Source organism: Lepidochelys olivacea, assembly GCF_965140295.1.
Source record: "Lepidochelys olivacea isolate rLepOli2 genome assembly, chromosome: 3".
Classification (NCBI taxonomy): Eukaryota; Metazoa; Chordata; order Testudines; family Cheloniidae; genus Lepidochelys; species Lepidochelys olivacea.
The window spans coordinates 190,951,491-190,974,539 of NC_140413.1; positions in this window are offsets into that span (position 1 = coordinate 190,951,491).

Consider the following 23,049-nt stretch of genomic DNA (forward strand, 5'->3'; position numbering starts at 1 on the left):
CTGAACTGAGGAAGATTATCTAAAAAAAAAAAAAAAACTCCTCTCAATTCAAGTGCTTGTTTTTGCAAATTCACAATAGTACATAGACTATATTTCACTCTGTACATTTTCAAAGTATTGAACAAACATTGGGTAACATTTTCAAAAGCATCTACATTACTTAGGAGCCTAATTCCTATTTTCAAAAGTAATCTGGGAATAAGTTAGGAGCCTAAATTCCACTGACTTTCAATAAGACTTAGGTTCCTAAGTGCCTTCAGCCAAGATTTTTAAAGGTATTTAGGCACTTAACTTCCTTCAATTCACTTTTCAAAATGGGACCTAGGCATCTAAATCAGTTTGGTGCTTCTGAAAATTTTACATTAATTAATTTCCACAACATCCCTGGAGAAACAGACAGACATAAAGGGCAACGTTTTCAGATACATTCACTAATTTTGTGTGCCTCAGTTTTCAGGTTTCCAATTTGGGATGCTTTGTCTCTGATTTTCAGGAGTGTTCAAGATTTCTAGCAAGCTGCAGACCCCCAGCACCCATGAAAATTAGGCCTGGGGAGCCCTTTTTCCAAAGTACGGAGTATCCACAATTGGGAGCTGTATTTTCCAAACAGCTCAGTTCACATCTTACCACCTAAATGAAGTGGCCAAATTTTCAACATTGCCAGCAACCAACAGAACCACGGAGACTGCAGGGTGCTAAGTGTTTTTGCAAATCTGGACACTTATTTAGGTGTCTAGATTGGAGCTACTGGGTGCTGCTGAACTCTTTTGAAAACTTGGCTGTTAGGTGGCTCAAGATGGACACCCCAAAAATGGAAGTAGCCAAACTTAGTAAATGTTTCTGAAAAACTGACTGCCTGTGACTTGCCCAAGGCAGCAATACAGCTTGAATTAGAATACCTGAATATTTGGCTTCAAGCCCTGCCTTCCAGTCCCCTGGCCCATGTAAGACAGCTGTTCTGGTGGGCTTCTACACTCCAAGAGGCATAGGAAAAGTTCACTCTGCAAACAAGCTGTTATTTATTGCTTTGGCTTGTGGTAGGTCTGCTTGCTGTTGTCATATTGGACAAGTCTCTTCTCTGCCCATGAGAGCATTTGTGTCAGAAATGCTGCCAGTAGGCAAGAGTGCCAATGAAAAGAATGACTTTTGGGGAGTCACATAGGCCTCAGTTCATCGGTGGAATGGATGGTTTCAGACTCTTTTTAGAAGATGGTCGGTTTACACATGTGTTTGGAGGTCATTAGGGATTTCTCTCTGGCCCTGCCTTCAGTCCCTTTGCCCATTGCTCTGATTATTTCACCCTACTCTTTTAAATCCCTCCTGCCGCTTACCCATTTCACCACATCAATTACAAGCTTCTTGTCCTCAGCTTCAAGGCCCATCACAACCTCACCCCTCCCTACTTATCCACAGTTGTCTCTTATCATATCACCCCAGCCTCCTCAGCTCTGCCATTGGTGCCAGCCTTGTCCTCACATTTATCAGCATCACACAAACGTCCCACGCCGCCTTCTTCTTCACTACCCCATATGTATGGAATGTCCTCCTGAAACTGAGCTGTAAGGCATTATTCTATGCTTCTTCATTTTCTTCCTCCAGACCCCATTTTTCTGTGATGCCTGCAAGAAACAGGCCAAGTAATAATGGAGAGAATGTTGGCATCCTGGGTTCAGCTAATATGTATTAATTTAATTTTTAAAATTAAAGGACAAGTCTTTCAACAGTGATTAGTGAGTCAGGGGATCTCAATTTTGGGGTGACCAGCTTGAGAAATGTGCTGAGTGCCTACCTTTTGAAAAAATCTGGCTACTTTAAGATATCTCTAGTTGGGCACCCCAAAACTGCTGCACCCAAAAACACTGTTGAAAAACCACAGCTATAACAGATATTTTTAAAAGTATAAACTTTATAAAAATTGTACTTATTTTGTGTGGATCCTTTTCCTTTACCCCTTGTTATGTTGCTTACGTTCTTAGGCCCTGATTCCACAAACATTTAAGCATATACTTAGCTTTATGCATGAGACAAGTCCCATTGAACTCAATGTGTAAAGTTGAGCACATGCTCACGTGTTTGGAGGGTTGGAACCTTAGATACTAAGCTCTTTGGGACAGAGGCCATGTCTTCCTGTGTGTGTGAGCAGTGCCTAGCAAATTGTGGGTGCTACGGGAACACAATAAATAAATAAGAATTGGGCCCACTATGAGTGCTTAACAAACACATAATAATAATAATCCCTAATGATCAACATTATCTTTAGTGGTTCTCAAAAATGGGTTGTAGACTCATGATTTCAGCCTTCACAAAGTCCCATGTATGTGTAAGCTTTGAAAGGGTTTACTCTTTCAAGGCAATTCTTCCTCTGGGTTTTCTTTGAGCTTTGTGAATGGCAGCAGAGGAGGGGCCAGAAGAGACTGACACACAGCAGCCATTTTGGAAGGAGGTTGACAGATTCTGACAGAAAGACTCTTAGGGATTCTGACACAAAGGGCTGACTGGGAGCCTAACGGTTCTGTTTCCAGGAGGCAGGGCCGTCCTTAGGATTTATGGGGCGCTACGCAGTATTATTAGACTGGTGCCCCTATGCCCGATGGCTGCCCAGGCTTGCAGCCTGGGGGCAGGAGGGACGAGGCAGCGAAGGATACTGAGCCGCCCAGCCTGCCTCACGGTGGCGGAGAGTCACAGTTCCCCACAGAGAGCCCCGTACCCTCTCCCTCATGCAGAATGCACAGTGCTGACGCATTCGGCTCTGTGAATATGGCCCCTGCCTAAGGAGGCTGCAGTGCGCTCTGGGTGTGCAGGAGCCGACCCACTCTCCCCTGCTGTCATGGGCGGTGGGTGAAGCTGCTGCTTGGGGAGGCTAACTTCCCAGCCCACCTGTGGCTCCGCCCATGCTCCACTCCTGCTCTGCCCCCCTCTGCCCAGGCCCCGGCCTCTCCCCACGGTCTCCCTCCTCTTTTCCCTCTCGCACCCTGCTCCCCCTTCCAGCCAAATCCCTGAACCCAAATGAAGCAAATGACATTTGAAAAAAACACTCTTCTGCAATTTCTTTCTAAAGAAAATGGAGCATGTTTTCCACTGCATGCCAGAAGGTGAAGAGTGGACATGCAGAAGGTACCTAATTAAAAGCATTAAACTTGGGAATAAAAAATGTCAGTCACAGGTTTTCTGAAGTTTGTCAGAGATTTATTTGCAAAAACTTTGTAGTAAGGGCTGTCTTGCTGAATACAACATTAAATATTATGGAATGCATGATGCAGCTCTTCACTGTTTTACATTTTCTTAATCAGTATTTCTAAGCTGATTTTATATTTTAAATGTGCTCTTAAACTTTCATAAAGTGATCATCCCAGATTACTACATATTTAACTCACTGAAACAAAGACATTCTTTTAAATTAATCAGTCACAGAGGTTTAGTGTGTTCATAACAATGTTCATTGCTTTTAAAAAAAGGGAACACTAATTTACTTAACAATAGACACGTTTATGAAATTTCACTAACTTTAAAAAATATGTTTCCAAAGATTTTAGGCATAACAAAGGATTTTATATCTTACTAAGGTACTGATTTTGCTAGAGGATTCTCTTAAAACTAGTTAATCAAATAGTCAGAAATAAAGAAAGGAAAACTCATTTGTCCAGCTATCTGGCAGGAAAGGGGTGTGGTCTCTTTAAGGGCCCTTTCCAAGGATTTTTTAGAGATGTGATTTTATCATCTTCAGTAAGACGTTAATGAAATATTTTTAAAGCAAATTTTAAACTAAGGTCCTGTAGACTAACATGTTCTGAGTGGTTTCAGAGTAGCAGCCGTGTTAGTCTGTATTCGCAAAAAGAAAAGGAGTACTTGTGGCACCTTAGAGACTAACAAATTTATTGAGCATAAGCTTTCATGAGCTACAGCTCACTTCATCTGATGCATTCATGTTCTGAATGAATATTACAGGAATGCACAACTGTTTTTGTCAGTAAATTCAGAAACTGACAGTATGTACCTGCGGGTTGGCAAATGCCTGTTAAATGGATTCATTACCACTTGAATGGCTCTTTAACAGTTTCAATGTTGTGCTAATAGGTCTGGCAGCCTTGAAAGCTTTTTCACTTTTAAGTTACTAGATCCCCTCCAGAGTAAGAGTAATCAGGCTGCAGCAGCTAGCTGTGGAAGCCTGCAGGAAGGGTCAGAACACGGATAGGAAGAGGCAGGATGGTGGACACTAAGACCCAGGGGTCCCCCAAATTTTTGGGTGCCCTACACTGCTTATATTGTGTATGCCTAAGGACAGCCCTGCCAGTAGGGTACCACTGTGCGCAGGTACCGGATTCCTCCTTGCCCCATGGATGCTCAACCCCCACTCTACCCCAGGCTCCAACCCCACTCCACCCCTTCCCTCAAGCCTCCACCCTGCCTCTTCCCGCTACCTCTTCCCACCCATTTCCGCCCCCTCCCCATAGCGCCTCCTGCACTCCACAGAACAGCTGATTGTGGCAGGTGGGAGGCACTGGGAGGGAGGGGGAGGAGTTGATTGGCAGGGCCACTGATAGGTGGGAGGCGCTGTGGGGCAGAGGGAGGAGCTGGCTGCCGGTGGGTGCTTAGCTCTGGAGCACCCATGGAGTCGGCGCCTATGCCACTATGCATAACAAATGGACATGGCACCAGACCCTGCCTGCAAAATCTCAGATATATCTCCACTGCTAGAACAATAAACACCCCCAGCCCCACAACATACTTTTTCCATGGATCCCACACATGCCTATCACACCTCATGTGGTATACCTCATCCAGTGCACTACATGCCCCCAGAACAATTACATGGATAACACCAGGCAATCTCTACACTCTCAAATGAACTCACACAGGAAAATGATAAAAAACAAAAACACCTTATCACCTGTGGGTGACCACGTTTCACAAAGCGATCACTCCCTATCTGATGTATCAGTCCGCATCCTCAAAGGAAACCTGCACAACACTTTCAAAAGATGAGCCTGGGGGCTTAAATTCATTGCTCTGCTAGATACATCATGGACTGAACAGAGACACTTGATTTATGGCTGATTACAACTATCTGTAATGCACTAAACCCTCTTTCTGTCCTGTGACTTCAGAAGTGTTAACGGGCCACTCCACCTCAAATGGTCCCTTACTATATGTGCTAACTACTTATGCTAAAAGAAAAGGAGTACTTGTGGCACCTTAAAGACTAACCAATTTATTTGGCCACAAGTACTCCTTTTCTTTTTGCGAATACAGACTAACACGGCTGTTACTCTGAAACCTGTACTTATGCTAAACAATCTGTACCATCTTGTATTTAGCTGTGATGTCTGAGTAGCTTTCCCAGACCTGCAGAAGAGCTCAATATGGCTTGAAAGCTTGTCTCTGTCTCCAGCAGAAGTTGGTCCAAAAAGAGTTATTTGTGGGTATTATATGTTAATGTAAATTTTATTTTTAAAAGACATTTAGTCCAGCCAGCTGAGAAACATTTCACCTCATCTATAGCCACAATTGGAGGCTGAGAGCTGCACATCTGGGAAAGATACTATCTTCTCCAAACCTAAGGATGAGGAGGGTTACAGGTGTGCAAATATGACTGTTCATAGATTTGCCATGACTCCATTGACATGGTATAGGGAAAGGTAGTACATTGAGCACTGATGTGAATGCCAAATTAATATACTAGTTTCTAACTGGGCCCAAACATCCTACATGCTTTGTGCTAGACTTTGGATTTAGTTAGCATGTGTGATAAATAATGTATTGGTTCAACAGTATTTTTGTTATGCACTCCACAGAAGAGCCATTTATACTCTGTGATGTTCCAAGCACTACTTTCTGTGTTGTTTTTTGCTTCCGGTACCAGAAAGGAGATAGTCCTTCCAAAATGAAACAAAAGTATCTTTCTAAAGTTATTTGGAACTTTAATGTTGTAACAGAAAATAGATCCCTTTTTAAATTATTAATCCCATCAAATAATGTTGTTTTGAGTTTATGTTGAATTCAGTTCAAAACAAGGTTCAGAGTGAAAAAGGTCCATTTTATGCAACAGAAGAAAGCAAATCTGGCTAGCTAGATTAGAAAGGCTTGTTAAACAGAAGGATCTGGCAATCTCCTAAGGGAGACATGGGTCATCAAAAGTATCTCCCTGCATTTTTTCTGAGTCTAGAGAGGAGGAGAGCCTGGTGGACTGGCAACATTCCACAACCAGCACCCTCTTGCACAATCCTGCTACCTTCAGAAGGAGGGAACAGGCTGCCAGCAACCTCTACCCAAAAAATATCCGCTGCGGTAGAGCCTGGTGGCTGTCTCTACCTCCGGTGCATCTTGTAATATGCAGATTTAGAATGTAATGGGACATCAAAAATAAATTCCTGTGCAGTTCTACTTTTGTTGTGAAGACAGAATAAGACAGAGCTGTCTGTAAAGATGAAGGCTGTCCCTCAGAAGGGAAAGGAATCTGTGAGGACTTTCAGACAGCATGTTGAAAAACAACATGCATCAGAAATCAGTTTTGTTTTGAGTACTGAGCAAAAAAAGAAGACATTTTAGTTTTAATATTAGAGTGGAACTGAGTTTTCATTTGTTAATTTTAAATAACAATAAAATTGTATAATGCAGAAATCTCTCTCTATTGACATGCCTCTATGTATACCACATATCTATTTCTCTCTATTAGGCCAGATCTATGCACAAACATTGTACTGCTTTAATTAAACCAGTACAGTTAAAGTGGTGGATGCAGTTGTACGGATATCTGTTTAGCTATCCTGTAGGAAAGGGGAATAAGCTATACTGGTATAGGGTGCCTCCATCTAGATATAGCTGCATCCACACTAGGGGTTATCTCTATTTAACAATTTTGGTAGAAAAATCACACCACTAACCAAAAAAATTAAACCAGTATAAAAACTCTGCAGATCAGGCCTCAGAGATGAGCAAATAATTAGAAAAAATAATCTGCTTAATGAATTTAGCCCTTTTCTGCTTGTAGAATGCCAATGAGCAATTGCAAGTTCCTTGAATGTATTCATAATTCAACTTTACTTAATGATTTTTTGTTAGATATTTTTCTTCCTCCATGTACTGATCATGAATAGTTTACTCTAGGTATTTGATACTTTATGTACTGCTACTACATAACACTTGCATTATGCTTTCCATTTTCAAAATAATGTACAAACCGTGATTAGGAATTGCTCAATATTTGAAAGTGATGTTTAGCTCTCATTGGTCACATAAGTCACATGGTATCTTTCTATTCATAGAATACCAGGGCTGGAAGGGACCTCAGGAGGTCATCTAGTCCAACCCCTTGCTCAAAGCAGGACCAATCCCCAACTAAATCATCCCAGCCAGGGCTTTGTCAAGCCTGATCTTAAAAACTTCAAAGGAAGGAGATTCCACCACCTCCCTAGGTAACGCATTCCAGTGCTTCACCACCCTCGGAGTGAAAAACCTTTTCCTAATATCCAACCTAAACCTCCCCCACTGCAACTTGAGACCATTACTCCTCGTCCTGTCATCTTCTACCACTGAGAACAGTCTAGATCCATCCTCTTTGGAACCCCCTTTCAGGTAGTTGAAAGCAGCTATCAAATCCCCCCTCGTTCTTCTCTTCCGCAGACTAAACAATCCCAGTTCCCTCAGCCTCTCCTCATAAGTCATGTGTTCCAGTCCCCAATCATTTTTGTTGCCCTCCACTGGACGCTTTCCAATTTTTTCACATCCTTCTTGTAGTGTGGGGCCCAAAACTGGACACAGTACTCCAGATGAGGCCTCACCAATGTCGAATAGAGGGGAAAATCACGTCTCTCGATCTGCTGGCAATTCCCTTACTTATAATCCCAAAATGCCATTGGCCTTCTTGGCAACAAGGGCACACTGTTGACTCATATCCAGCTTCTCGTCCACTGTAACCCCTAAGTCCTTTTCGGCAGAACTGCTGCCTAGCCATTCGGTCCCTAGTCTGTAGCGGTGCATGGGATTCTTCCATCCTAAGTGCAGGACTCTACACTTGTCCTTCTTGAACCTCATCAAATTTCTTTTGGCCCAATCCTCTAATTTGTCTAGGTCCCTCTGTATCCTACCCCTACCTGCCACCGTATCTACCTCTCCTCCCAGTTTAGTGTCATCTGCAAACTTGCTGATTCCCTCAATGAATTAGAGTAACTGATAGGGCTTGAATGATATCAATCCATTGCTTAAAGTTATGTAAATGTTTAAGTATGTTGTTAAACTGGCACCCATATGAGCACACATATGGCTATTTTGTCCATATATCTTTTCTTATATGGCTTCATCACCATAGTACAGGGGTCGGAAACCTTTGAGAAGTGGCATGCCGAGTTTTCATTAATTTAAGGTTTACAGGGGCCCCCCGACAGAACCCCAGACTGGCAGCAGGCTGAGCGGAGCTGGAGGCCAGGACCCTGGCTAGCAGGGGGCCAGACCAGCAGTGAGGTGAGCGGGACCGGCGGCTGGTAGCCCACGCCAGCACCAGGCTAAGCGGGCCTGATGGCCGGGACCCCGGCTGGCAAGGGGCCGGCGGCTGGAACCCCAGACCATCAGCGGACTGAGCGGCTCACCTGCTGCCGGTCTGGGGTTCCGCAAGCTCCTACCAGCCAGGGTCCCGGCCACCGGCCCTGCTCAGCCCACTGCCAGCCAGGGGTTCTGTTCACCCAGGCCGGCAGCAGGCTGAGTGGGGCCGGTGGCCAAGACCCTGGCTGGCAAAGGGCCGGCGGCTGGAACTCCAGACCATCAGCAGGCTGAGCAGGGCTAGCGGACAGAACCCCAGATCAACGGTGGGCTGAGCAGCTCAGCCCACTGCCGATCTGGGGTTCCATCCACCAGCTCCCGCCAGCCGGGGTCCCGGCCACCGGCCCACTCAGCCTGCTGCCGGCCGGAGGTTCTGTTCACCCAAGCAGGCAGAGGGCTGAGTGGGGCCGGCGGCTGGGACCCCCAGCAAATATTGGCTTGCGTGCCACGTTTGGCATGCGTGCTGCAGGTTGCCAACCCCTGCCATAGTATTTAAGTGGCTTTTACCAGAAAATATCCATTTTTCATCTACAATCATAAGAAACAAAAGCACATGGAATCGACAGTACACAACCAGGTCATTCTTTTCTGCCATCTAAAGAGTATATATGGGGAACACACTTTTCAAACTTGGGAACCTAAAGTTGGGCATCTGAGCACTCAGATTTGCATATAGGCATCGAGCACATACTTGATTTCCCAAGTGCTCATTTATGCCTGAAATGCAAGATTTGAGGCATCTCATTTAGAAAACCAGATTTGAAAATTAAACCCATAGTATCGGACATAAAAATGTTCATGTCACCACAAGCTACATACATGTTAATAATGTGCACAGACTTTTTTTTTTGGGAAGGGGAGGGAATCTAAAGATTAGGAACAGATGTCAGGAGTGCAAAGAACATAAGCATGATAGATCCTGCCACAGTATATTTCCTAACACAATATAAATACAAACATATGTAATGAAACTGCTGGCTCATTACTGGTTACTGTTATTGTTCTCTTGAAGGACCTGGAGGGGAAAGTGTTGGGCCACATGACATTTTGGACATTTTAGATCATCAGAGGCTAGAAGGGGAAGTATCCTCCCAGAAACACAGAGAATCAGAAACAGGGAGAGAGGCACATAGCTTGTGTCTTGAGCAGTATGCTGAAGGCAGTAGCTTGGAAGGTGGCCATGAAAGGGAGTCAGGCAGCAGGCCCCAACAGATGGCCTTGAATAGAGCCAGGACAGCTGGAGCTAGGAGGAGCGGCCCTTAAAGAGTTTCAGGAAGCAGATGACAAGAGCTCCAGAGTCTGATCTGGAGTTGGAGAGCTAGCAGCAGAAGTAAAATCCTATCTGACTGAAGCCTGTACGCAAGACAAGCTGCCTTACCAGCCACAATATGGAAATGACCTTAACATGATGACCAGGTGATGTCCAGACAGCTGGAGGTGGAGCAAGACTAGGCCTGAGAGACCAAGGATCTAAGATTATTTTAATCAGAAGTGTCAAACTCATAGCCAGTGGAATAAATTCAGCCTGTGTGACATATTTTGGGGCCTACATGGTGTATTCAGATTCTGTACCTTCTCAACTATTTAAAAAAAATGTTTCCAGTTCTCATGAATGTGAAGAAAAGCTTATAAACATGAGTACAGTGTAAACCAATGCAGTGATGTCTACCTGAGTCACATACAGGCCAAAGGAAGGACTGAGAGGTGTAAACTCCTCCAGCTACTTTGGAATGTTTACACCTAAGCCTAAGGATACTTTAAACATCAACATTAACTATTTCTTTGCTGGTCATTTGAGCAGAGGGAGTGGAAAAGCAGTGGCCCCCTCCAGGGGGTGGAATTTGGGATTTGCTATCAGGAAATAAAAAGAAAGAAGGAAAAAAAAATAAAGACAGAGAAGAGAGAAAGAAGCAGAGAAAGGTGGATGGGGAAGGAAATGAAACGAAGGGGGGGAAATGCAGTGATCCTAAAAGGCAGCATATTTTCCTACTGAATGCAACAGCAAGACACTGAACAAATAGTAAATATCTAAAAACTTAGTTGTTTCCTAAAGGCCATAACTCACTGTTGATTTTTGTGAGTCCCGTCCATTGACATCAGTGGCAGTTCCTCTGTGGACTGAGGGGAGAATAGAGTCCTTAGTTTATACCCCACCTCACAGATCATAAGTAAAAATGGAAGTTGGTCTTCTCCACTGGATGAGTTTGACACAACTGATTTAGAGAGATCTTGGAGTTACTAAACCCATGGAAATCTGGAGTGTCCTCCTGTTGTGTCCTATCATTGGACTGCTGCTTGGGTGAAGTTCGGAAATTTTCTGTACCTTTCTCTTCTCTAATTGCTAACTACCAAGACTTGTAGCTAGGATATTTGCACCCTTTCTTTTCTGCCAATTCTAGTCAAGAAGTCTCCTTCATTTATTAGATGTGTGTGAGTGTTTAGTGGAAACCCACCAAAGGCTAAAGCCTGTACCATCTAGGAGTCTGGAATGTCTACAATACATGTCTCTGAACTCATGGGGCACATATCATGCTACCAAACATCTAAAAGCGATTGGTGTACCACAGCACTGAAATTGAACTTGAGCTGCTAGCCCTGGTTAAAAACACACTTTTTTTTTAAAAAGACATACCCACAGCGAAGACGGGGAGGGGAGGAAGGGGAAGAAGGAGAAAAGCACTGTCAGACACATATTCAAGAATCATTCGTATGGATCGTTTAATTAAGTTACGTCATTTTTACATTATTTCTTAATTAGACAGTATTGAGCAGGTTTTGCTACTTTTAGCAATCAAGTTAAAAAAGCAAAAGAATAAAACAAAAGCAAATTCAGGTGAATCATGCAATTTACATTCTAAAAACTAAACTATTTGGGGTTTAGATAGTGAAAAATGTAACTATTTTTGCTGTTAATGACATTTATGACTGGAATGAGTTAACGTGCATCATCATTTGCATAATGTAAATTGTTCTCCACCATTCAGAGGTCTGCACGTGCTCAGACCTCAGAGTGAAGAAGGACTGTTTCATATCATTGCTAAGGAGAAGGACCTCTGGAAGCTCAGAGCTCCTGGGGCCAAGTATGGGAAACAGAAAATTGTGATGTGGACTTTTCCAGAATGCCTTTCTACCAAAAATTCATTGAGTTTCTTGGAGAAACTATCAAGAAATTGGGGTGGAAATTGGGTTTAAATGGGATTTAGAATTCTACTCTTGGGGTTGTTCATGTTTAACCCTAAAAGTACTCTCCCAACTAATAATACCTCTGTTCAGAAGGAGGTACAAATACTTTGTTATTTTAAAGCCACTTCCATCTTAGGATCTCAAAGCACTTTACAAACATGAATGAATTAAGCCTTGAAACATCATTCTCAGCTTTCAGAGAGGGGAATCTACGACAATGTGTCCAACATCACAAAGCAACTGTGTGGTAAAGCAGGAAACAAGACCCAGATCTCTTGATTCCTGTTCCTATCCTGCTGCTTCTTTTCACAGTGCAGCAGTATTAATGTGAACACCTACACAGTCTGACAAAAGCTGAGTGACATGAGTTAGGGATGATCAGTCTGGATTTGCAGTGACAGCAACAAGATGTAGGTCTGATCCCCACTCTCTAGGAATCCAGGGAGGCAGTGGGGGTAGGAAAGTACACAGAAAAATCTAACAGCACAGGGTAAAGGTCAAATTGTGTGTGACAGATAGTTCTGGGGTAGGGAAACTGAAAGATTTTGTGATTTTTGTTTAAAAGCCCACAGAACAGGGAGAACAAATCCTATAATTTCAACAAATTCAGACCTTGAAAAACACACACACGTTTGGTTTCCTCCAGAGACTGCTCTAACGTATGCTACTCCACTGCAATGGCTCCCTGGCAGCTGTAGTATAGTGATCACTCAGAGCTTAAGGTGCTTGCAAGAGCTCTGCTTTATTCTGTGTCTGGTTGGAACTGACTGTTCTGCTGAGCATAGCGACAAGAGCTTCACAGCACCCCGCCCAGACTTCTCTGTCTGGGAAACTCAGTCTTAATGACACAGCCCGAAAGACCACAGCACCATTCCACAACATGCTCCACTCACGCAACTTTCCTTCCTCAGTATGCCCACTTCAGCTGTGGGGAGGGCGTGACATACAGTCTCAATGTCTCCCTGGTGACCCAGTCCACCACCTCTCTGTGCCAAAATCTAGCACACTAGCTGTAAAAGCCAGGATAGAATCCAAACCTTCACAAAATCCATCTTAGTGGCTAAGGAACCTCCAGGCTGCATATCTCTTTTACCTGGACTTTACTCACAAGTGCTGTATTTGTATTGCCCATTTTTTCCCTCCTAATCTTTCTAGATTGCCTTATATTTCTTACAAAGCTCACTCAATGCACCTGTAAGCAGAGTCAGGATGAGCTCCAACCTGACATCTGGTGGTGAGTTGTGGCAAGTTTTGGAAAAGAACTTCAGGGGCTGATCTCATTTGCTTAGGAACACCCACCCTGCCTAGCATGAGCCCATGGCTGCCCAAATGGTCACTTTGGCTGCTGTGGGATCTCCAGTTTCTCTGTTATTGGGACAGGAAGAATAAATTGTTATTATCCTGATTATGTGAATCAAGGACAGTGGAACGGTACTTGGCCTTTTGTTATGATGGAGGGACTCGCCATCAACTAAGTAGCACTTGCTAGGCAAGGGACATGGGTTCCAAAACTCAGTGAATGGAGAGAGGTTGGGGATAGGTATTAATATCTGGTGGTATGCCCCTCCCCCCCTCTGGGGCCTTACATGCTAATTGCACTTTCTCCTCTCTCCACTGTAGAACATCAGAGCTATTTTTGATTCTGTTAGCAGTCTAGTTATAGGCTGCTGAGCTGAATTCACTTTGGGCCAATGGTTCACAAGAACTGAGGCTCCCCTACTACAAGCTGAAATCACAAAAGAGCTAAACTTACTAAGAGCTGAAATCACTGAGTGTTGTATTGTGTTAACTGAAGATATATTGCAGAGCAATTCGTGGGGACAGCTGGAGAGATTCATGGGATGGCGAGCAGAGCGGTTCTTGAAGCGGAGTAGTTCGTGGGGATGCCTGAAGCAGCTCATGGGGGTGGCTGGCAGAGCGGAGCAATTCATGGGACAGCTGGTGGAGCAGAGCGGATCCCCATGGAGAGGTTGGGCAATCGGCTTTGGACCATGTAAGGTGCCCCTTAAACCTCCCCCCCGCCCATCTCCACCCTGGTTGGGAGGTAAAACTCTGCAGATAAACTTTCCAACTCTGGTGCTGCACTGACCAGGGACAGAGACTTTTGGGTTGTTGGACTTTTGGGACTTTGGGTAACTTTGGGTTGCTGGACTCAAGAACCAAAGGGAAAGGACATGCCCCAATTTGCTTGGGGGTGTGTTTTTTGCTCATGGGTTGTGTTATGAATCCTGTTGGTGGTGTCTTCCCAACATAATGCCACATTGTTTCTCTCTGTTATTAAAAGACTTTTGCTACACTCAGACTCTGTGCTTGTGAGAGGGGAAGTATTGCCTATTAGAGGTGCTCAGTGGGGGTGGTATATATTTGTCCTAGGTCACTGGGTGGGGGCTCGAGCCAGTTTTGCACTGTGTTATTGGAATGGAACCCCTAGATATTGAACCAGACCCTTGTTGCTGCTAACTCTGATGGGCAGAAGGGTTACACACCGAAGAAGTTGTTGGAGCAGACCTTCTTGACCCTCTCCCAGTTGCCCTTTTCTTGGTCCCTGCTTACCTCCTTCTCATTTATATTTTGTCCTCAACTTCTTTCTAATCACTGTCACACAGCGCTGCCTCCAAAGGGCCAATCCAGCAGCACAGCATGGCACCAGCAGAGATAAGCAGTAGCAGTGACTACAACAAGGGCGGATGATAACAATTATAAGCCAGTTTTATAGATGGAGAGTTGTATAAATGGACTATGTCACAACTGTACTAAAGAGCTGGATATACTTACATGCAATAAAAGTGAACCATTACCTCACTTGTCTGTAATGAGGTAAGCATTATCTTGTGGACACAAAATTTGAATATCTTCATGTAGAGTCACCCTAATACACACTATTCCTTATAATTTTCCTTCCAAATAGGACATTTAATTTTATTTTTCAAAGGTAGTAATTAGTAATAAGACTTTCATCAATGTATAGTCTATTTTCCAGCATTGTCTATACGCGGGGATCTCTATTACTGCAGAAAACATATCTATTTTTACCTCTCATTTCAGGACAGGTGTAGCTGTCATTTAAATAACTTTAATTAAGATGGATCCATTGTGATTTCAGTGTAGTTTTTGTCTGAGCTTGATAAATTTATCACAGACAGCCTTAACAATACATAACGAGTTATATCTGCACTTTCTGCAAGTGTATGCAATTAATTTTCTATTTGTGAAAGGTAATGGAAAATGAAATATTGTTGCTTTTTTAATGCAGAGGCAGGTGTAATGAATGGGCTCTGGCAAACAGTAGTCAAAATATGTTGACCTGCATCTGGAAATCTCACCTCCCTCCCCACCCCATCCCCAACAAGTTTTAGAGCCGAGGATAATATAGGGCTAAATTTTATAATTGTACTATAAGAATTGATGTAAACCTTGATTTCATTCTGCCAGCCATCCCATTTGAATAGCAGAAAGAAATGACGCTCTGGGACTATGAGATTCTGTTTTCCCATATGCATTACAATTAGGACCTGTTATAAAGTTTAGTTAATAAGAGACAGGATTTTGTATTGTGTCTATGTTAATTAGATTAAAGGAATGTTGAAGGCCTGAGCACAATGTAAACTGTTTTTGACCACAAGATTTAGTGAAGTTTAATTTCTGTCTTCTCTGTGAGAGACTGTGTCAGTGAGGAATGCATGCATCAGGAAAAGATAAGGTGTGAAGGCCATTGTTATAGCCAGATGGTGAAGGAAGAAGGAGTGAAGAGATGTAAGGACACCAGAAAATTATCAATGCGCATCCATAATGAAGGCAGGGCAGATTGACGACCCTGAGGGGAAGGCTGGCACCCCTAAAGACAATTGATTAAATCAAAACCAGGACAGGATGACCCTTTCAAAGGTGTTTTGAAATGTTAACACCAATCAAGGAGTAACAGGTCAGAAACTGACACAGCAAAATCCATAGACTTCAACAGAGAAAAAAAGACTATAGGAACAGGAAAAGGAGTACTTGTGGCACCTTGGAGACTAACAAATTTATTTGAGCATAAGCTTTCGTGAGCTACAGCTCACTTCATCGGATGCATTCAGTGGAAAATACAGTAGGGAGATTTATATACATAGAGAACATGAAACAATGGGTGTTACCATACACACTGTAAGGAGAGTGATCACTTAAGGTGAGCTATTACCAGCAGGAGAGCGGGGGTGTGGGGAGGAAGGCCGGGACACACCTTTTGTAGTGATAATCGAGGTGGGCCATTATTAGCAGCTGACAAGAACGTCTGAGGAACAGTGAGAGGTGGGGGAATAAATATGGGGAAATAGTTTTACTTTGTGTAATGAATCATCCACTCCCAGTCTCTATTCAAGCCTAAGTTAATTGTATCCAGTTTAGGTTTGAATAGAGACTGGGAGTGGATGGGTCATTACACAAAGTAAAACTATTTCCTTAGTATTCCCAGAAGGGAACCAGATTTTCAACAGAAGTCAGGCTGTCAAAAGCTAGGTAAAAGCCCTGGCTGTGGATGAGGCTACCAACAGCTCCCACTTCCTCCATAATCACCCCATTACATGAGAAGAGGATGCTTATATCCTGCCCTTCTTCCCAACATACCTTGCTGTGGAGGCCTACAAATCCCAATAGCCCCTTAAACTATATTTCCAGGGAATCCTTCTGAATGAGAGAGGAGCCTTGTGCTATCCACATACCAGGGCTCCAGGCCTGGGCTTTCGACAGAGTCAAAAGCTTGGCCTCTCTCTCAAACTACCACCCTGGGATTATTTCGTCAGCTCAGGGGTTGTCTCTTGTTCCCCTGGGCTCTGTCTTTGCAGTATAAACCCTGGCATAGGGGAGTATGGCCTCAGGGACTTCTCTCCTCAGTCTTAAAGGGCTACTATATCCCTATTAGAGTCCTCAACAAAGCTACCAGCAAAAGGTCTCAACTGCCTATATACCTGGATAGAAAACCCCTTGCATTCCCAGATACCAGCACACAGGACATGTGATCTGCTGGAACAGGGAGGTCAGAGAGCTCCCTGGGCCCTTTATGTGGGCAATGAAGTCCCCTCCCTGGAAACAAACTCCAAATCAGTTTATTGCCTTCTGGTCTCACCGCTGCAATTGAATGGCCCATTATCAACAGCTCATAGGGGCACGGAGAAGAGGAGTCAATCCCTTACCCCTTCTTAAGGCAAGCAGCTGTGTTACGACAGACAGCTGCTCAATGAGGGTGTTACAACAGTATGATTATGTATAAGGTCATATTTAGAAATTAAGAGAGCTCATTTTCAGGAAGTGCTTGATGAGAGGGGGCTATAAATGTGGAGGAAGGAATAAAACCTGAATGTTTCACAGTCCTGACTTTTTCTCTTTAAGCTCATGTGATGACTGCCCTCTTGACCAGCACACCAAGGACTGAAGCAGGGGCTTCCAGAGCTCAAACCATGACCTGTTACATCCTGAGCAAAAGAGCCAAGCTCCATGATCCGCTTTGAGGGCAACATGGAAGACACACTCACCAGTAGGTTCTACTCGCACACAGAACATGGCATCAGAAGTGAGTCAGCTCCTGAAGGTATGTGAAATCAGAAACAAAGAGTGGGGAGAGGAAGACGGGGACACAATAATCATGGCAGCATGCTCCCTGATCCCTATCCCCAAGCAGATGGGCACGAAAGGGGGTGTGTTTAGCACTTAAATATTTAGCACTTAGTCCATTTTTTCCACAGGACTCCTGTCTCATTCAGTGCCTAGGATGGATCTGCTCTGGGGATGAATCAGTGTTGTGTAGTAAAGCAGACTGTTGACTGTAAGATCCCTGCCTTATTTGTTGCAGAAGTAGGAAAGTGTGTGAGGAATGAGGCAGGGGCTGGCAGAAAGAGAAAGAATGGTCTCCTGGTTAAGGCAGTTGAATGCTGCCCTGAAGAACTGGATTCTATCCTTGCCTATGCCACAGAGTTCCCACGGGATGCTAGGCAAGTCACTTAAAGTCACAGCATTACAGAGGTGGTTACAAATTGTATGTTCCTCATTTGTCTGGGTGCCTGACTTGAGACCCAAGAGTCTGATATGCAGAACTGCTTGGGCACTCACAACTGCAACTGAAGTCAATGTGCTTTGAACATATAAAGTACTAACTACTTTGAAAAATCAGGTCCTAGGCACCTCAAATTGAACATCCAAAATGAGTGGCTACTTCTGACCTTAATTTCTCTGTGCCTCATCTCCCGATTTGTAAAATAGGGATAATAGCACCCCCTCACCGCACTGGGGTGTTGCAAAGATAAATTCATTAATGTTTGGGAAGCATTCAGAGACTATCACGATGAGCACTATATAGTAGACACACAAGGAAAACAAAAGCGGAGCAGACAATGCACAGTGGCGTCCCTGCAGCAAAGCTGATAAAAAGATTACCAAGACATATTTTGAAGGACTGGGATATCTTCTAGGCATGTTGCATCTGGAAATAGATAAAAGAATCCAGCCAGTCACACACCTGCCTCACGAGAGTGCCCATTGCCTTATGAGAAAAAATAATGGGAGCAATAAAGCAAATGGGAAAAGAAGGCATCATGGCTAATGTCTCAGAGCCCGCAAGCTGGATAAGCAGCATGGGAGCCAGCGAGAAGCCAGGCAAGCCGCACATTTTTGTAGACCAAGCAATTTAAAGAAAGCACTAAAAAGAGAGCTTGCTACCAAGTGCCTACAACTGAAGGATTATTACCTGACCTGGCAAAAGCAAAAATATTCTCAGTACTTGATGCCAAAGACTGATATTGGCAAGTGCTTCTAGATAAGGAAAGCACCTACTTCACCACATTCTGGACACCAGCAGGTAGATACTGATGGTTGAGAATGCTGTTTGGACTCAAACCTGTGGTAGAAATATATCAATACTGCCAGCTAAACATACTAGCAGGACTTGAAGGGAACAGCATCATAGATGATGACAGTAGCAGCATGGCAGAAGCTTTGGCAGATCACAAGCACAACCTCATCTGCCTGCTAGAAAGAGCCAAGGAAGTACATCTAAAAATAAATAAGAGATGGAGCTGGGAGAATCACTCCTACAAAAGAGAGAGCTGGTAGCTTTGTGTCAAGGTCCCTGTTACCGACAGAACAAAGATATTTAAAAGGAATGTCTTGTAGCTGTGTTTGCATGTGAAAAATTCGACCAGTATGTTCAAGGATGGGAAGCCATTCAAGTAGAAAGTGACCATTAACTACTAGACAAAACTTTTTAAAAGCCACTGCTTGACCAAGTTATCAGAGACCTGGTAAGCAGTTGAAATATCTGTGTGTAGGCCAAGCAGCCAAAAGAGAACATGAAAATACACAGTATTCCCAATAGACCTTGGAGCAAAGTAGCAATGGATCTTTTCATGCAAACCACACAAACTGCATCATTATTGTAGACTACTTTTCAGAATTCTGAGAACTAGACAAATTATTAGACACTACCACAGCAATCATCATAGAAAAAGCAATGAAGTATTGCAGCAGGCATGGTGTCCCAAACCGTGTAGCTTGAGACAACAGATCCCACTTCACTCGCAGTGAGTTTGTGCAATTTACCCAGGAATGGAATTTCTGTCAAATTATATCATCACTATACCACAGCCAGTGACATGTCAACATCAAATTGGCATTTAAAATTGCTAAAACTATTAAATAAAGCTGCAAAAAGCAAAGATAAGAAAACATTTCTCACTACTATCACTGGTTGAGTGTCCAGGAGTACAGTAGGACACCATGGCTATATGCCACCCTCATAATCAGTGAGTAAGATGCCCTCAGTTAAAGAGGAAGTTAAGTCTTCAGCCAGCATTTCACAATGTTTCCCCCTTAACACCATCATCACTTGGGTTGAGTTTTGGTCATTTGCTCGTTATTCATATGTTTTTCTTATTCAGGCAAATGTGGTGATGGCTCTGTCCTCCTTTGTCTAAAGATGTAGACTGGTTCTTGTCAATATTTTCCTGGCACTGAAGCCCATAATGTCTCAGGACCTGCCCTAGAAGTTTGACATATATATTGAAAACTACTCATTTCCAAAACACTGACACTTTCAGGCAGGAACCACAAAAGGACCCATCCTTTCAACAGCTTGCAAAAGTAACCCTAGATGGAAAGTCAACAGAAAAAAAGCCCAGATGTCTTCCAACATAAAAATTTAGTGGAACTATCAAGATGAAATTAATGCACATGATGGAACTCTATACAAAGGATATTAGGTCATAATAGCACAGTGTGATGTTGAAAATAATGGCTAAGCATAACCCACAGTGCTCATCTGAATACAGAATAGTGTTAAAACAGAGCCAGACATATCTTATACTGATCAGATGTGATGCTCTCATTAAAAATAAGGTATCCAAGTGTGAAATCTGCAGTAAACACAGAAGTTAGAATGGAAAAGAACCACAGAAACTACATGAGATTCATGCTTGCCTTTGGTCCAAGATTGGTGCAGAGCTATTAGAATTAAAAAAGGAAAGATTAACTCTTATTATTGGACCGCTATTCATATTTTTTTTTCAAATTGAGCTGTTGCACAACACATCAAGTAAAATTAAATTCAATCAATATCTATCATCTCAAGTAAAAAAGAATACATACTTTGTTTAATTTGAAGAAATTATGAGAAACTTTCTGGTTAGGGCAGTCGTTTTGTAAGCAGGTGACATAAGGGCTGATTCCATACACATACACGACTTCTCTGCTACTCACACAATGAGTCATAAGGTAGTCCCCCACAGTTCTTAAGGGCTGAGGAGAGAGGGAAATTACAACCTGTTCTGCACTTCAGTCTCAGACCCTGCACTTGAGGCAGCAAGCCCCAAACACCTTCCTGAGACCACTTCCTCTTTTGTGGTAAAACAAAATTTCTGCTTCTCTCTTCCTTCCTCCTTCTCTGGGACAGAGCAAGAGTAAAGTGGGCTGGAAACAGCCACAGTCTTTAAAATGCTTCCTCTTCTACACAGGAAAAAGTAGAGCTTTTAAACTAGCAACAACAACACAGTCTCAAAACAGAGATCCTGTCTTTACTGGGATTTTTTTGCACTGCTGTAGCTATGCTGATATAGCTCTACCAATGCAAATGTGGTTTGCCCTAGTGTAGCTTACCCCAGTAGCTCCCAAAGTTAGTTAAACAGGGCAAGCTGCATTTTACCCCAATATAGTGGGTCTCCATTAATTACACCAGTGTACTTTTCCCTTGTCTAGACAAGTTTGCAGTCTTTAAACTAAACAGTCTTATCCTGAAGTTAGTTGAGTCATCTTTCTGAGGAGGCAACCATCTCCAGCCCAGTCACTAGGGTGCTTAGCTACTCCCAGCTCCTTGCTTCCTGAACATGATCTTCAGAAAATGACTACCCTCCTTTCATGAATGCTGTGATTTACAGTGAAACAGTTAACAATCTTGACATTTATATTCTGGATACGCTTCAGAGTGAACAGCCCATTTGTTTCTCAGAGCTTCAAGCTTCTTTGTTGTCATCGCTGTGTCAATTTACAATCAATTCACATTTTTTAAGAGTATCTTCACAAGCATAAGGGCTAACAGTAAATGGATTTTGCCAGCGGAGAAGCCAACAGCCCTTAATGTTTAAAAAAAGGAATGCTTAGATTCTGGATCACAAGATGGCAGCCACCAGGGCAGTTCTTCTTATGTACTAAGGCCCTGTATGAAAAATCCTTATTATACTTTGTGACAGGGACCATCTTTCTGTTCTGTGTTTGTACAATGCCCAGCACAATGGCATCCTGGAGGGCTCCTACGAGCTATTACAATAAAAAAATATATATATTTTAAAAGTTGTACATATCCACTAACCCTCTTTTTGAATTGATAATCAGTTTTGTTTTCCTTTCCCCCACTTTCCAAGCTCAACATCTTACATTAAGTGAATAGACTAATGACTCAGCAAATTTCATTTTAAAAAAGTCATTTTTGAATTATCAGGGTGCAAAAAGGTATGGAAATTATCAAACATCTGTTTTATTATTTATACAGTACCATGAAGTGTATATAGTGCTTTCCAGAGAAGTACGAAAGACATGTTCCTGACCCCAAGGATCTTACAGTTTAATTCAGACATGCCACTGTGGGAGCTAGGTCACAGTGTATGGGATGGACAAAGGACATAAAAGTGATAGATCATGAGCTTTGCTTATGCTGCATATACTTCTGAGTTCCTTTTTTGGGAGTGGGACCTCATGTTTTTGGTTTTTATTTACATCTCAAGTCATAAACTCCTACAAACAGGAGGATTGTAATGAAAAGATTGATGGATTCTTAGTTCTAGTAGAACAAAACCTGTCAGTAAAATTCTTTGTCAGATTATAAGGGCATTAGGGAGAAGTAGGGGAAATATTTCATTAATTTTTATTTCTGCAATTTGTGTAACATTCATCTTCAGGAAGTATGATAAGTTACACAAACACACACAGTTGTCCACCTAAAATTTAGTCATTTTGAAACTCACATGCTGCTATGTTACCGCCACAAATATAGAAGAATAATGTTGGCAGCGTGTCAGTGGGTAATATAAGATGTGTTGAGAGCAAACAAGGAAGGCAAGTAATCAAAGTGTTTATGTGACTTGAGTGAAGGGGGCAATTTCATTTCAAATACATCTAGAACTTTCTCATTAGGCCATGAAACTCATAGGTATTAATCATGAAAATAAATGTTCCTTGACCTTAGGTACAACACAGTTCTTACACAAGAGAAATGACCAATGCAACTCTTTCTCTCATCAAATTACTGAAGATGAAATGCATTTTAAAACAATATCCTAGGTGGATTATACATTTAGAAGAGACCTTTGTAAGGACCCCATTTATTATTTTGAAAAGCAATGCAAGTTACTGCCAATAATTAAGCACCGTCCTGTTCACGTCTCACTTATTTTATAGGCTTTGGAGCTGAGGATTCTATGGTTAATAGCCAGTCACCCTATTGTTGACTTGAATTTATCTTTGAAAAAGTTTGGATAGCTGCAAAATGAATCAGCGGTAATATCAGATGGTGTCTTTCAGAAAGGTTTGGTGCTTTTTTATGCTAGTCTATGGGGGTGGCGGTGGCAATAAGGAGGAAACACAAGGATTTTGGATCTGTTATTTTGATTTGGTAATAGGGCTGAGACACTAAGACAAAGGTCCCAATCCTGCAAGCATTTACATACACGCTCACTTTTATGTACATGAGTAACACACTGAAACCATAAAGAAGTGGAAAGTCATTTTTGACCCACCAGTTAATGAGGTTTGACTTCGGTTGGAATACTCACATGTGTAAAGCTACACAGCTGTGTATTTGCTGGATTGGGGCAACATGTA